Source organism: Camponotus vicinus, unplaced genomic scaffold (assembly GCF_025532165.1).
Source record: "Camponotus vicinus isolate PSW18456_S1 unplaced genomic scaffold, iyCamVici1.0 SCAF_1, whole genome shotgun sequence".
Taxonomy (NCBI): Eukaryota; Metazoa; Arthropoda; class Insecta; order Hymenoptera; family Formicidae; genus Camponotus; species Camponotus vicinus.
Genome location: NW_028141945.1, coordinates 2,566,454 through 2,580,009, shown reverse-complemented (window position 1 = coordinate 2,580,009; position 13,556 = coordinate 2,566,454). Strand labels below are relative to the sequence as shown.

At 29.8% G+C, this 13,556-nt stretch overlaps 1 protein-coding gene and 1 long non-coding RNA gene across 9 annotated transcripts in view; one reads left to right on the top strand and one right to left on the bottom strand.

Annotated features, from left to right (window-relative positions):
* LOC145963593 (nucleolysin TIAR) overlaps nt 1–13,556 on the top strand; it is a 423,794-nt gene that overhangs the window by 174,177 nt on the left and 236,061 nt on the right. The gene's annotated exons all lie outside the window — the stretch shown is intronic.
* LOC145963653 (uncharacterized) overlaps nt 1–13,556 on the bottom strand; it is a 135,162-nt gene that overhangs the window by 101,938 nt on the left and 19,668 nt on the right. For both annotated transcript variants that reach the window (XR_014436224.1, XR_014436225.1), the window contains exon 2: nt 3,673–3,725. This is a non-coding gene — a long non-coding RNA (uncharacterized LOC145963653). The remainder of the gene's footprint in view (nt 1–3,672; nt 3,726–13,556) is intronic.

Genomic DNA, 13,556 nt, shown 5'->3' with positions numbered 1-13,556 from the left:
TCAATAATTAATAATTTTTTACGAATTTTTAATGTCCTCGACCAGCACGACATTTAGTAAAAATGTGTCGTGCTGATGATTTTCCGTAGTTCTAACGGCAGTTCTGGACAGTTCTATATAAATTCTATCTTTTAGAAACGTTTTTACGCAGAGTTCCGACCGTTTAATATTTTTTAAACAATTTTTTATTATTATCCAGCACGACACTCTCCCTCTAAAGTACTGAGACGCGTTGAATATTATTATTTTTAGCAAGAGTTCCCGATAGTTCTGCTATAGTTCAGCCTATATATGCAATTTCTGACCGATATTTCAATAATTAATAATGTTTCAACAATTTTTAAGATTCTCGCCCAGCACGACATTCTCCCTCTAAAGTATTAAACCGCGTTGAAAATTATTATTTCTAATAACAGTTCTCGATAGTTCTGCTATAGTTCAACCTATATATGCAGTTTTAGGTCGATATTCCAAAACTTAATAATTTTTTATGAATTTTTAATGTTCTTAACCAGCACGACACTTAGTGAAAATGTGTCGTGCTGATGATTTTCCGTAGTTTTAACGGCAGTTATCGACAGTTCTATATAAGTTCTATCTTTTAGAAACATTTTTACGCAGAGTTCCGGCCGATTACTATTTCTTAAATAATTTTTTACAATAACCCAGCACGACACTCTCCCTCTAAAGTACTGAGACACGTTGAATATTATTATTTTTAGCAAGAGTTCCCGATAGTTCTGCTATAGTTCAGCCTATATATGCAGTTTTAGGTCGATATTCCAAAAATTAATAATTTTTTATGAATTTTTAATGTTCTTGACCAGCACGAAACTTAGTAAAAATGTGTCGTGCTGATGATTTTCTGTAATTTTAACGGCAGTTCTCGACAGTTCTATAAAAGTTCTATCCTTTAGAAACATTTATACGTAGAGATCCGACCGTTTATTATTTCATAAATAATTTTTTACAATTATATTATTAATTGTTGGAATATCGACCTAAAATTGCATATATAGGCTGAATTATAGCAGAATTATCGAGAACTCTTGCTAAAAATAATCATGTTCAACGCATTTTAATACTTTAGAGGCAGAGTGTCGTGCTGGGTTATTGTAAAAAATTATTTAAAAAATAGTAATCGGTCGGACTCCGTGTAAAAATGTTTCTAAAAGGTAGAACTTATATAGAACTATCCAGAACTGCCGTTAAAACTACGGAAAATCATCAGCACGACACATTTTTACTAAGTGTCGTGCTGGTCAAGAACATTAAAAATTCATAAAAAATTATTAATTTTTGGAATATCGACCTAAAACTGCATATATAGGTTGAACTATAGTAGAACTATCGAGAACTGTTATTAGGAATAATAATTTTCAACGCGGTTTAGTACTTTAGAGGGAGAATGCCGTGCTGGGCGAGAATCTTAAAAATTGCTTAAAAATTATTACTTTTTGAAATATCGACCTAAAATTGCATATATAGGCTGAACTATAGCAGAACTATCGAGAACTGTTGTCAAAAATAATTATTTTCAACGCGTTTCAGTACTTTAGAGGGAGAGTGTCGTGCTGGGTTATTGTAAAAAATTATTTTAAAAAATAGTAATCTGTCGGAACTCTGCGTAAAAATGTTTCTAAAAGAGAACTTATGTAGAACTGTCCAGAACTGCCGTTAAAACTACGGAAAATCATCAGCACGACACATTTTCACTAAGTGTCGTGCTGGTTAAGAACATTAAAAGTTCATAAAAAATTATTAATTTTTGGAATATTGACCTAAAACTGCATATATAGGCTGAACTTCAACAAAACTGTCGGGAACTCTTGATAAAAATAATAATATTCAACGTGTCTTAGTACTTTAGAGGGAGAGTGTCGTGCTGGGTTATTGTAAAAAATTATTTAAAAAATAGTAATCGGCCGGAACTCTGCGTAAAAATGTTTCTAAAAGATAGAACTTATATAGAACTGTCGATAACTGCCGTTAAAACTACGGAAAATCATCAGCACGACACATTTTTACTAAGTGTCGTGCTGGTCAAGAACATTAAAAATTCATAAAAATTATTAATTTTTGAAATATCGACCTAAAACTGCATATATAGGCTGAACTATAGCAGAACTATCGGGAACTCTTGCTAAAAATAATAATATTCAACGCGTTTCAGTACTTTAGAGGGAGAGTGTCGTGCTAGGTTATTGTAAAAAATTATTTAAAAAATAGTAATCGGTCGGAACTCTGCGTAAAAATGTTTCTAAAAGATAGAACTTATATAGAACTGTCCAGAACTGCCGTTAAAACTACGGAAAATCATCAGCACGACACATTTTTACTAAGTGTCGTGCTGGTCAAGAACATTAAAAATTCATAAAAAATTATTAATTTTTGGAATATCGACCTAAAACTGCATATATAGGCTGAACTATAGCAGAACTATCGGGAACTCTTGCTAAAAATAATAATATTCAACGTGTCTCAGTACTTTAGAGGGAGTGTCGTGCTGGGTTATTGTAAAAAATTATTTAAAAAATAGTAATCGGTCGGAACTCTGCGTAAAAATGTTTCTAAAAGATAGAACTTATATAGAACTGTCCAGAACTGCCGTTAAAATTACGGAAAATCATCAGCACGACACATTTTTACTAAGTGTCGTGCTGGTCGAGGACATTAAAAATTCGTAAAAAATTATTAATTATTGAAATATCTATCAGAAATTGCATATATAGGCTGAACTATAGCAGAACTATCGGGAACTCTTGCTAAAAATAATAATATTCAACGCGTCTTAGTACTTGAGAGGGAGAGTGTCGTGCTGGATAATAATAAAAAATTGTTTAAAAAATATTAAACGGTCGGAACTCTGCGTAAAAACGTTTTCAAAGAATAGAACTTTTATAGAACTGTCGAGAACTATCGTTAAAACTACGAAAAATCATCAGCACGACACATTTTTACTAAGTGTCGTGCTGGTCGAGGACATTAAAAATTCGTAAAAAATTATTAATTATTGAAATATCGGTCTGAAATTTGCCTATATAGGCTGAACTATAGCAGAACTATCGAGAACTGTTATTAGAAATAATAATTTTCAACGCGGTTTAGTACTTTAGAGGGAGAATGTCATGCTGGGCGAGAATCTTAAAAATTGTTTAAAAATTATTAATTTTTGAAATATCGATCTGAAATTGCATATATAGGCTGAACTTGAACAGAACTATCGGGAACTCTTGCTAAAAATAATAATATTCAACGCGTTTTGGTACTTTAGAGGAAAGAGTGTCGTGCTAGATTCGCGAAGTTAGCACGACATTTTTTCGATTTCGATTTTTTAATATAAGGAATGCGGAACTCTTTTTAATTTTTATCAGGAACTATAGAACTATGAAAAGTGCTATCAGAACTCTTAGTATTTTTTTATAATTCGTAGATTGTCGTGCCAGCTTCACAGACACACCAAAAATTTGCTATGCATGTAGCTCTTATTATTACATAAAAATTAAGTAACGGATTTATGATATATGTTATATATTTTTATCTATGTTTGTGTAACGTTTATATATTGTTTCTAACGCGATACGTATATTATATATTTAAGACGCATCATTTGAGATACAATTTCCACACAGATCCGTTACCTCATAATAAAATAAAAGCTTTACCACTCACTGATCGATGCGTAACAGCGGAGTTGATGGCATTGGAGCTCGATGGAGGTCGATCTGTAACATAGAAATAGAAGATCCAAATTGTAGCAGCGTCCAAATAATTAATATTTCAAAAAAATATTATCCGTATCTATTAAATTTTATATTTGATGCGTATAAGAAAATATTTAACAAAATAATTTTATAAATTTAAAAAAAACTCTACTAATAATTCTATATAAAGGCTATAAAGTAAAAACTTTTATACAAGATTATAGTTTTTTTATATAAAAGTTTTTTTTCTAATCATTTTTTATTTAAATCATCTAAAAGAAAACTAAATTATGTATTAACGACGTAATTCAAATTGCGCATACATGATGAATATAAATAATTAATATACAAATAATAATTTATTCATCTCAGGATTGCTCCATCGGCGCTCGATGTCTTCTATAGGAGACCTGCTTCTCCTCCCAAGTTGTCAGAGTCCAAAGTTCATTGATTCACACGCGCAACACTTTAAATGACATTCCCGCTTGAATGCACGACAATTTAAACAATATTCCCAATATTTAAACGCGCGACACTTTGCATGACACATTAAAAACCGACAATGCAATATTTTGGATACTTAGCTTCCCCTTCAGGATAAACCTTCCAGATATTAAGTTCTCCCACCACGTCAAGATGTACCCTTTTAGGCTTATATTACATTATCTTATAATATAATGTATAATTCGTAATTTATTATATAATTGAAAGATTATACCTACATCTACATTTTCACAAAAATGTGTGATGTGTGTGAATAAATATATAAATTAAAATTAAAAATAAATATTCACGGATTATAATATTCGAGAATATAAATAGTTAGATTTGCCGATTATTTACATGATAGATCAATCAAATGGATATTGCAATAAATAACAATGTTACATAAGAAAATGAACGCTAATAACATAAAGTAAATTAATTTATTGTTGCAGAATATAATAATATAATACAAAATAAATTCATACTAAATATTCTGTTTCTTGAATTTCGAATTAATTATTAATTAAATAATTAAATAATTATATAATTATTAATTATTAAATAATTAAATAATTATGTGATACTATTTTTTTATTATTTTAATGTGTTTAATTTAATTATTTTAATTACTGTTGCAATTTATGTTTTATTACACAAACTCAATTTGAGTGACAAATTATATTTGGCAAAAAACTTAAAGCAACAGAAATATATTTGATTTTAAGTTTGTAACAAAACAATTTATAATTTTTTATAATTTTTTTGTAATTTTACAACATAATTTTTATAAAATAATTTTATAATTTTTATATCGGTTTAATTCTTACTTGAAATAATAAATAATTTTGTGGCATATGCGCTTTGATAAAGATATATTATCGCGATACAATTACATGTTGTTTATTGAAAGTTAATTAAACGTTAATTATAATAATCATAGCGAATTATATTTTCCGATATTTGTCGCAATCGCGTTCCGAACAGGAACTCGAATATACGAAGCGTCTCGCACCACTACTTTACTCGAGTACCGTCACGCAAATTATAATAAAGCTGCAGCATATAAACAATATGCGCTATAGGCTGAATACCACATTATTGTTAATTTTGTTACTGCAATATTTTACGCGTATCATGATATATATATATATATATATATATATATATATATATATATATACATATATATACGATAAATATACTATATTTCTTGAATTATATATTTGTTAAGAAATAATTCTAAGACTTTTAGAAGTATAATAAGTCAAAGAGATTAATTAAAGAGAAGATGTGTCAAAATATATGTAATTCTTTCCATTGCTAAAGAAATAATTATTATTTGCAATAAAATAATAATTTGCAATTTTTCTCTTGTTTCGATTTGTAATAAATCAAGAAATTGCGACAAAACGCATGTGTATGTGCGTGTGTGTATATCTTTGTATAATTATATGATATTACATATATATATGTATACATAATAATATAAATTATTGTTCAACATTTTTGCTCTTATATTCAGTCTCAATTTGGTGGATGGTTTGACCAGAGATACAGATGTTCTACTGACAAAGCCTACGTAATTCATGTGACTCGTATGTCTATATAGCATGATTACGTGCCTCCGTTTGTAATATCCACGATCTCCATTTGTAAAATCTGAATCCTCTCTCACATACTTTTTAATTTGACGAATAGCAACTTCGCACAGAGAAAATTAACGTACCGGCGCGCTAAGATTTGCAATGCTCATAATTGCACATTTCTTCGCGCATCTCATGGGTGTCGTTGTTAGAACTACTTGTTTATCAAGAAGTGAGAAAAATATATATCTAAATACTATGTAATGTTAAAGATCTTTTGATTGTAAATAATTTGAACCTGATCCTTGAGCGAATTAATGAAATAGAATTATTTTCTGAGAAAAGATGTTTTAGATAAAATACGCGAAATGTTTCATTAAAATTATAAAAATAAGTCAAAAGACCTTTAAAATGATGTGTCACTTGATCCCTATTGCCATTTGAAATTTTTGAAGAAAAGCTACTCCGACAAAAAGGTTGAATTATCGCACTCATATCTCTCTTGAAAACAAAATTGACATTTGGCATTTTCTGCAAAAATTAATCTGCCATAAAACAAAGTGAAAACTTTTCACATAAACACTCTATATCTGCAGGTGTAAAATTATAAAATTATATAATATAAATGTCAATGATGCTCGAACAATTTAAATATATCCCGTGCATTATACAATACATGGATTCAGAAAACACATTTCTCGGACGGAATAAACATTCGCTACTCCGACTGCGTATGCACGTGGAGCGATTCTCGGGCCACGTGTTTAGAATGTTTCACGAGACGAAGAGCCACTTGAAGAGGAACACATTCCATAGAACGGGTGTTCACGAGACGAGAGGCTTCCGCCAAAAGCTTGCACCAGCCTTCTCGCTAAACCTTAGCGAACGCGTACATGCTTTCTGTCAGGAATGCCTAGCGCATCGTTCGTCGTCGAGCTACTGGAGCAACTATGGCCAAACTGCGTTTTACACGGGTCACCAAGAGTGTAACATGCAAAATTCACTCGATGAAAGGGGATTTGCGTTTAAGGCCATTTCCTGATGTCTTTCTGCCTCGTTCGTTGTATACGATCCACTTTAGTATGTCTGATTAAAAAAATTCGAAAGTATATATAATAAAATATATGGCACTTATTTTTTATAACACTTGAATAGACTAATCTTCAGGTAAATCTCGAAAGACATCAAAATGTTATAAACTTTAAAATGTTATAAACTTTAAAATAAATACGTAAAAAGTCGCATAAAAAATCATGTTAGCGTATCTTAACTTTATGCCGTCTAAACTAATGTATCTAAACTTTAAAACAACTTTAGCATCTGATGAATTGCATTTTCTAATAAGTCATAAATATTCAATTACATTTATAGTAATTTCTTAGAGAAAAAATTGCTTCTGCTTCTATATCATTTAGGATCAAACAAGCTTTGAAATGGTTTAGGTTGACGCATAACTCACGCATCGAGGAACACGCTAGTGAAAAGTAATATACGGGGATTGATCTTTTATTATTTAAGCTATGGTCGATCTCGGATATGCATGGAATGCATATTTACCAGTGACCTACTATACACAAACCAATGTTTCCCTAAAGGGCGATTGTAAATTTCTCTGTAAAATGAAGGTTTTGTTAAACAAAATTTCGTCTCCTGCATACCATGTTACCCGATAAAAATACATACCAAAATATACATGTGGAGATAATAAAGTAAAATATTGCTTAAATAAATTTTATCATCTTATTTTTAATTTACTTTACGAACGTTATTGTAATATAAAGAACGTTAAAAATTATCTGATTTAGATGCTAAATAATATTTTAATATATTGTCGTAATAAAAAAAATATTTTTTGTTTTCAAAATAAAACTTTCGCTGATCGTTTTATTAAAGATTTCGATCAAAATAGTCTATGTTATTGGCAATACAAATATTGCATGCATGTAGAAATGCATACATTCATAAACATCGTTTTTGTAACAATGTTTGCTCTATATCGCTTTATCAGACTTATCAAATTTTATAAACGCTACACATCCATATCGATGTCTATAGCACAGCTAAATTTTCAGAGTTTCGTTTACCGTTGCATCATGGCGATCGCTGCCAGGCATTTAAAAGATTATTTGAAATCATGTAGCAATTACATACTCGCGAAAGGGAATACAAAAACGACGATTACCACGTTTGGCATTCGATTAAATATACGACAGACGGGTTTGTAATTCACAAACACATCAAGAAGGCGCTTAAATCATCGCTTGCGCATAAAACAGAATCGATAATCGAATAATTATCGAAATAACATGAAAGCTTTAAGAGAATTTATGTACGAGATCTATACTGTGACACCATTTAGAATTATCTAATAATATAATTAAAGAATAAAATAAATTAATAGTCTTACACAGATTTATATTGAGCCTTTTCAAAAACTTTTAAAATCGAAAAAAATTTTAGTTTGATCAGAGTCTCATATTTTTTATTCTCTTATACTTTATACGTATAACTTTCTTTCATATTTTATCCCCTTTCGGCCATTGTACTGTCCATTTGACATCACATCTATAATCGTGATTCTCGCATTCAAATGTACTCCGACAAAAGGCAGACGGACTCGCGGCGGCGGACAAACCGAAGCCACTTCGGCCCTCAAGATAGCAAGGCTAAGCGGGCTAAGGTTGTATACGCGGCAGCGGTAATATATAATAAGATACGAACGGAGGGTATACGGAATAATCATATATCATAGGTTAGTGCGGTGTGGCGAAATATTCCTCCATCTACGCAGAGAAGTGTGCGTTCGCTCGTGCAACAACGATACCACCATCACCATCACAATGACTACGTCGCTTTCGCATAAACACATGCAAAGACTAACCTGGGAGGGAGGCTCTCCTTCCATCCTCATCGTTCCTCACCTTCTACTTCTATCTATCTATGTCTTTTATTCTTTTTCTTTCTCCATTTCGTGTATATTGCCTATTCGACCACCGACTAAAACTCCGCCACGATGTACACGTATGCGGCAAACACCCGCATTCGAAACAAACGCTCGTGCGGCCTTGTGCACGAGGGATTTGGTGCTGTTCCCCTAACTTTTCGAGCAAGAAAGCCAGAAGGAAACTTCGCATACGCGCACGAGCGACACTGTCCGTGTGGGGTAAACGGTTTGGTCAATGAATAAATAGAAAACCAGGGGAAAACTTGACGTACTAAAACGCTTCTCTAGATCTCGTAGCATACACGTGTACCTGGGGATGCAGCTGTAATCACGGAACTGTCCGACGCAGTAACATAGAGCATACTGCCGTTGACTTATAGCCAATGTGAATAAAAAGATGAATATAGTTCTATCTAGAGGCAATTTCGTAAACGTGTAATAGAATCAATGAAAAATTTCAACTCTACTTAAAATTTCAAAATTCAAGTATATAATGTATTATTTCAAATGCAATAAGTAGTTTTATATTCATTAGTTTCTCCCGATATTTTCATTAAGTAAAGTTTTCCAACACATACAAGTATAATTACTTGTAAAGTTCTACATTATTCATTGTACAATCTATATTAATGTAGTTATATAGCTATGTGATGAATCTCGCTAAGATATCAAAGGTATGAACTTTGTGATAAAAGTGCTGTTTAAGAATTAAAACGCATAAAGCAACAAAATCGCACGTTTCTCATGGCAACTAAATCTCGGTAGAGAGATATATGTACACAGTAAATATATTTTTTTCGCAAGAGATAATACTGCAGGGTATCTTTAAGATTTTATATCATGTACATACACATGTACAATATATCACACAGATATAAACACAAATTTTTTCGAAAAGAAAATTGGAAAGTTTCTTCTTAGAAGTTGCAAATATATACAATCACATTAGAAAACAAGTATCTATTATAAGATTATTGAAATTGTGTAATATACAACGGAATTATATATGTAATAATATATCTGGAACAATAAAGAAAGTACAGTATATATCGTAATATGCATCGTAAGAAGTAAATAATATTTTGTTATAATTAAATATCATTTATAAATATAAATAATCAAAATATTTTAATTTTTATATATCTTTAGACAGAATAAAAGAAGGAAATAATAAATTAGCGTATATATGCGCATATATGCGCATAAAAAAATTCAGCAAATAAATGAACAACAATAATTTTAGAAAATAAATTTTTATGCATTTATCTTTCTTATTATAGGTAATTAACAAAAAAATATATTAATAAAATATATTAATAAAATAAAAATATCTAATAAAATAAGTATAATTTGATGTTTCTATCATCAATAAGATAAATATAAAAATATTTTATTTAATAAATAATTAAACGTGTAAATAATTAATTATAAGGTTATTTGCAAATTTTTAATTTTTAATAAAAAATATAACAGAAACTAAAATTGTATAGTGGAATAAAGAAATCCGCCTATCCAATTATGAAAACTAAAACTTGCAAGTAAACAAAACAATAAAAACGAAATGGAAAAATCTTCTTGAAAACTCTCTACAGAATAGTATTGCAACAGTTTTGTCTTAAAATCGCGTATTCTTCGTTTTTACATCTTTATTCATTTTCAGAATCAGCTTTCTGCAGTACCTGCTTTTATAAAATTTTTTTATTATTTCACAAGAAACAAGCAATATAGGAACTAACATAACAAAATGAGAAATTATAATTAATGAGTTATAATAATTGATTGTATAGTACATAGTATACAATATATATATATATATATATATATATATATATATATAAATTTGTAATTTATAACTATAATTATTTATAATTATATTAATTATATAATAATTATTATCACATATAAAATAATAATAATTTTATTATAAATAATAATAGATTTAAAAGAGAAAATATTACGCTCGATAATATACATAAAATAATAAAAAACAGAATTGTTCTCTTTTTTCAAAATAATTATTTATATATATCTAAATAATTTGAATAAAAGAGAGTTTGCGTTATTGTTTCATGAATCAAATAATCATGATGTAATCATGATGGAATTGGGAAAATGATTGTTAAGATTACTTGATCTATCATCTGCATATTTATGAGCGTTTGCATTGATTAGGATAACTCATAAATTGTCACTGAAGCATACAGTATCGATTTCATATACAATCAGCATAATCAATTAATAATAGACAAATTGAAATTCAAGCACTATCGAAACCATAGCGGTTATTGCGGTCGTACCGAAAGTGACGTCATTATAAATCAATTTTCTGCTTACAATGTCTCGACGGAAAATCGATTGTTCTAACTGTCGTAATGTGCAAATGTACGATTTATTTGTTTTTGTTCCTATTACGGTTAATTAGTAATTAACATAATATGCGAATTATCGACCCGCCATTACTCTCAATATCGTTTTTCCTCATCTTTCGTAACAGCTATTAAATTATAACACATACATATATGTTTTATAGTCATTTAATTAAAATACTATTAAAATACATACGCAGAATTAAAAAAAATATTCAACTTTGTAAATTATTTCTTTCTTTTTGTTATACTTTAATTTAATGAGTGTTGAATATTGAAATTGCGTTTTTCTATTAAAATTTTAAAAAATATGAAAAATCTTATAATTATCATAAAATGCATTCTACAAAATTTGGTTGATATGTAAATCGAGGGTAGATTTTAAATTTATATTACTATAAATTTTTAAATGTAACAATATTATAGATATAAAATATTTTAGTTACGATATACAATGAACTACAATCTTTTAATTCCCCGGTATTTCATTGACACATAATTTTCCAAGAACAAAAGATGTAAAAGAAAATTGAAGATATTCTCTTCGCAAAATGAAACAGAACGTAAAAAAAGTTATCTTCCAGAAAGAAGTGATTTGCAATATTAAACGAGATTCTGCAAGAACGCTGGAATTTTTTTCGCATAAAATAGTTGTCGCACGTGTTCGCGCGATGGTAAAAAGAATCAATTAAATCGAAACTAAAAACGAGCAAGATTAATATACCTCGAATGTTCAAAGTATCGATATTTACAACGCAATTAACGGATTGAGCCGACATGGAGGATTGTCACAAGGCTTACTAAAGACCCTGTTTGTAAGTATGCGTCTCGTACATGTACGCGCGGAAAGTAAGCGAATGTTCCGTAAATTTCTTACGATAGCATTTCCGTGACTTATTACCGCAGCAGGCGAGAAACGTTAGTGGTGCCGCGTCGACTAATGGCGCCATGTGGCTGGAAAATAAGAAGGCATAAGTAAGAAAACGTTACAAATCCACCCCACCGTACTGGTCGCCGCGTCGGCCATAACGTTAAACGACAATATAAGACCGGTGGCCCTTCGTCATGCGAAGGTCCGAAACGGCCTTACCCCATTAAATGTACTTATATAAGATACCACTGGTCGGTGGGTAGCCAACTGTGCATCAATCACGATAATAGGACAATAAATATCTGACCGGCAGACGACTGCACGGCTAAGGTCAAAAGTGCAGCAGCTTGCAATTTCTGCCCGATTTCCTGCCGATGCTCGCTCGCAATAACTCAACTTTCACATCTGTAATATGTAATCGTTCCCCTATTGCGATCTAAGCCTTGCATTAAAGTGCCACGTTGATCCATTTCGCGTTTCTTTTCAATGTCGAAATACGCAATACTCTACGCGATATTGTACGCGACAGTTCGATAGTTTGCAGATAAAGGATTTGTCGTTTTTCATGTATAGATTCTGTGTATGTATGTGTGCGTAAAAGACAAAATAAATCTCGCATTTGGCTGATCAAAAAATTTCTCGATTTTGTTTATACAATGGTATGAAAGTGATCAAAAATTTTAATTTGTTTTCATTAACTATTCGTAAATATCGACATCGTTTCATTATAAAATCATAATATTAAAATTATTTGAAGTTTCTATTATATGAAAAAAATATGCAGTGTAAAATGATAAAATAATTAAATGTATTCTTTTTTCGTTCACTCATTACATTTTAATTTTATTGTTAGTAATTCAATTCCTATTTTTAATTTCTTCCATTTCACTATTATTTATTATTATAATATAGTTACATATTTTGCTTTTATCGAGCTTTTCTTTTATCGTACATTTTAATTATAATTTTATTATATAGATAAAAAAAATGCGCCGAATATATCTCATTTATTTTTTTTTAAAACAACGTTTTATATATATATATATATATATATATATATATATATAATTATTATTATTAATTTACTTAAAGTATCAAAACTGTCAATGATCAAAATTATAAAATTTTTTAATACTTCTTAAATTTGATTGATATTTAGATTTGTGACAAAGATACACCACACACATTCTAATTTATTAAATAATATATTCTTAAATAATATATTGTTATTATTCACAATACGTACAAATAATTATATTTAAATATTTATAATAAAAACTATATTCTCTATTTATTAAATATAAAACTAAAAATAAAACTAGGATAATTCATTGTTGTAAAGAATCTATAAATATTAATCAAATTTAAGAAATCTTAAAAAAATTTATGATTGATCAAACATAGACGGGAAAACTCATAAAGCTTGCGCATACGCGATTACATACACAGGTATACATAGTATTGATGATAGCTCATTCCAAACGGCAGCCGAAATGCCGGGTCGATCTCATTTCGCGAGCAGGTTATACGTAAGTTTAGATATACGCGTGAGGTAATACGAGGGTGGTATATCGGACGGAAACTTCACCCTTTAATATATAA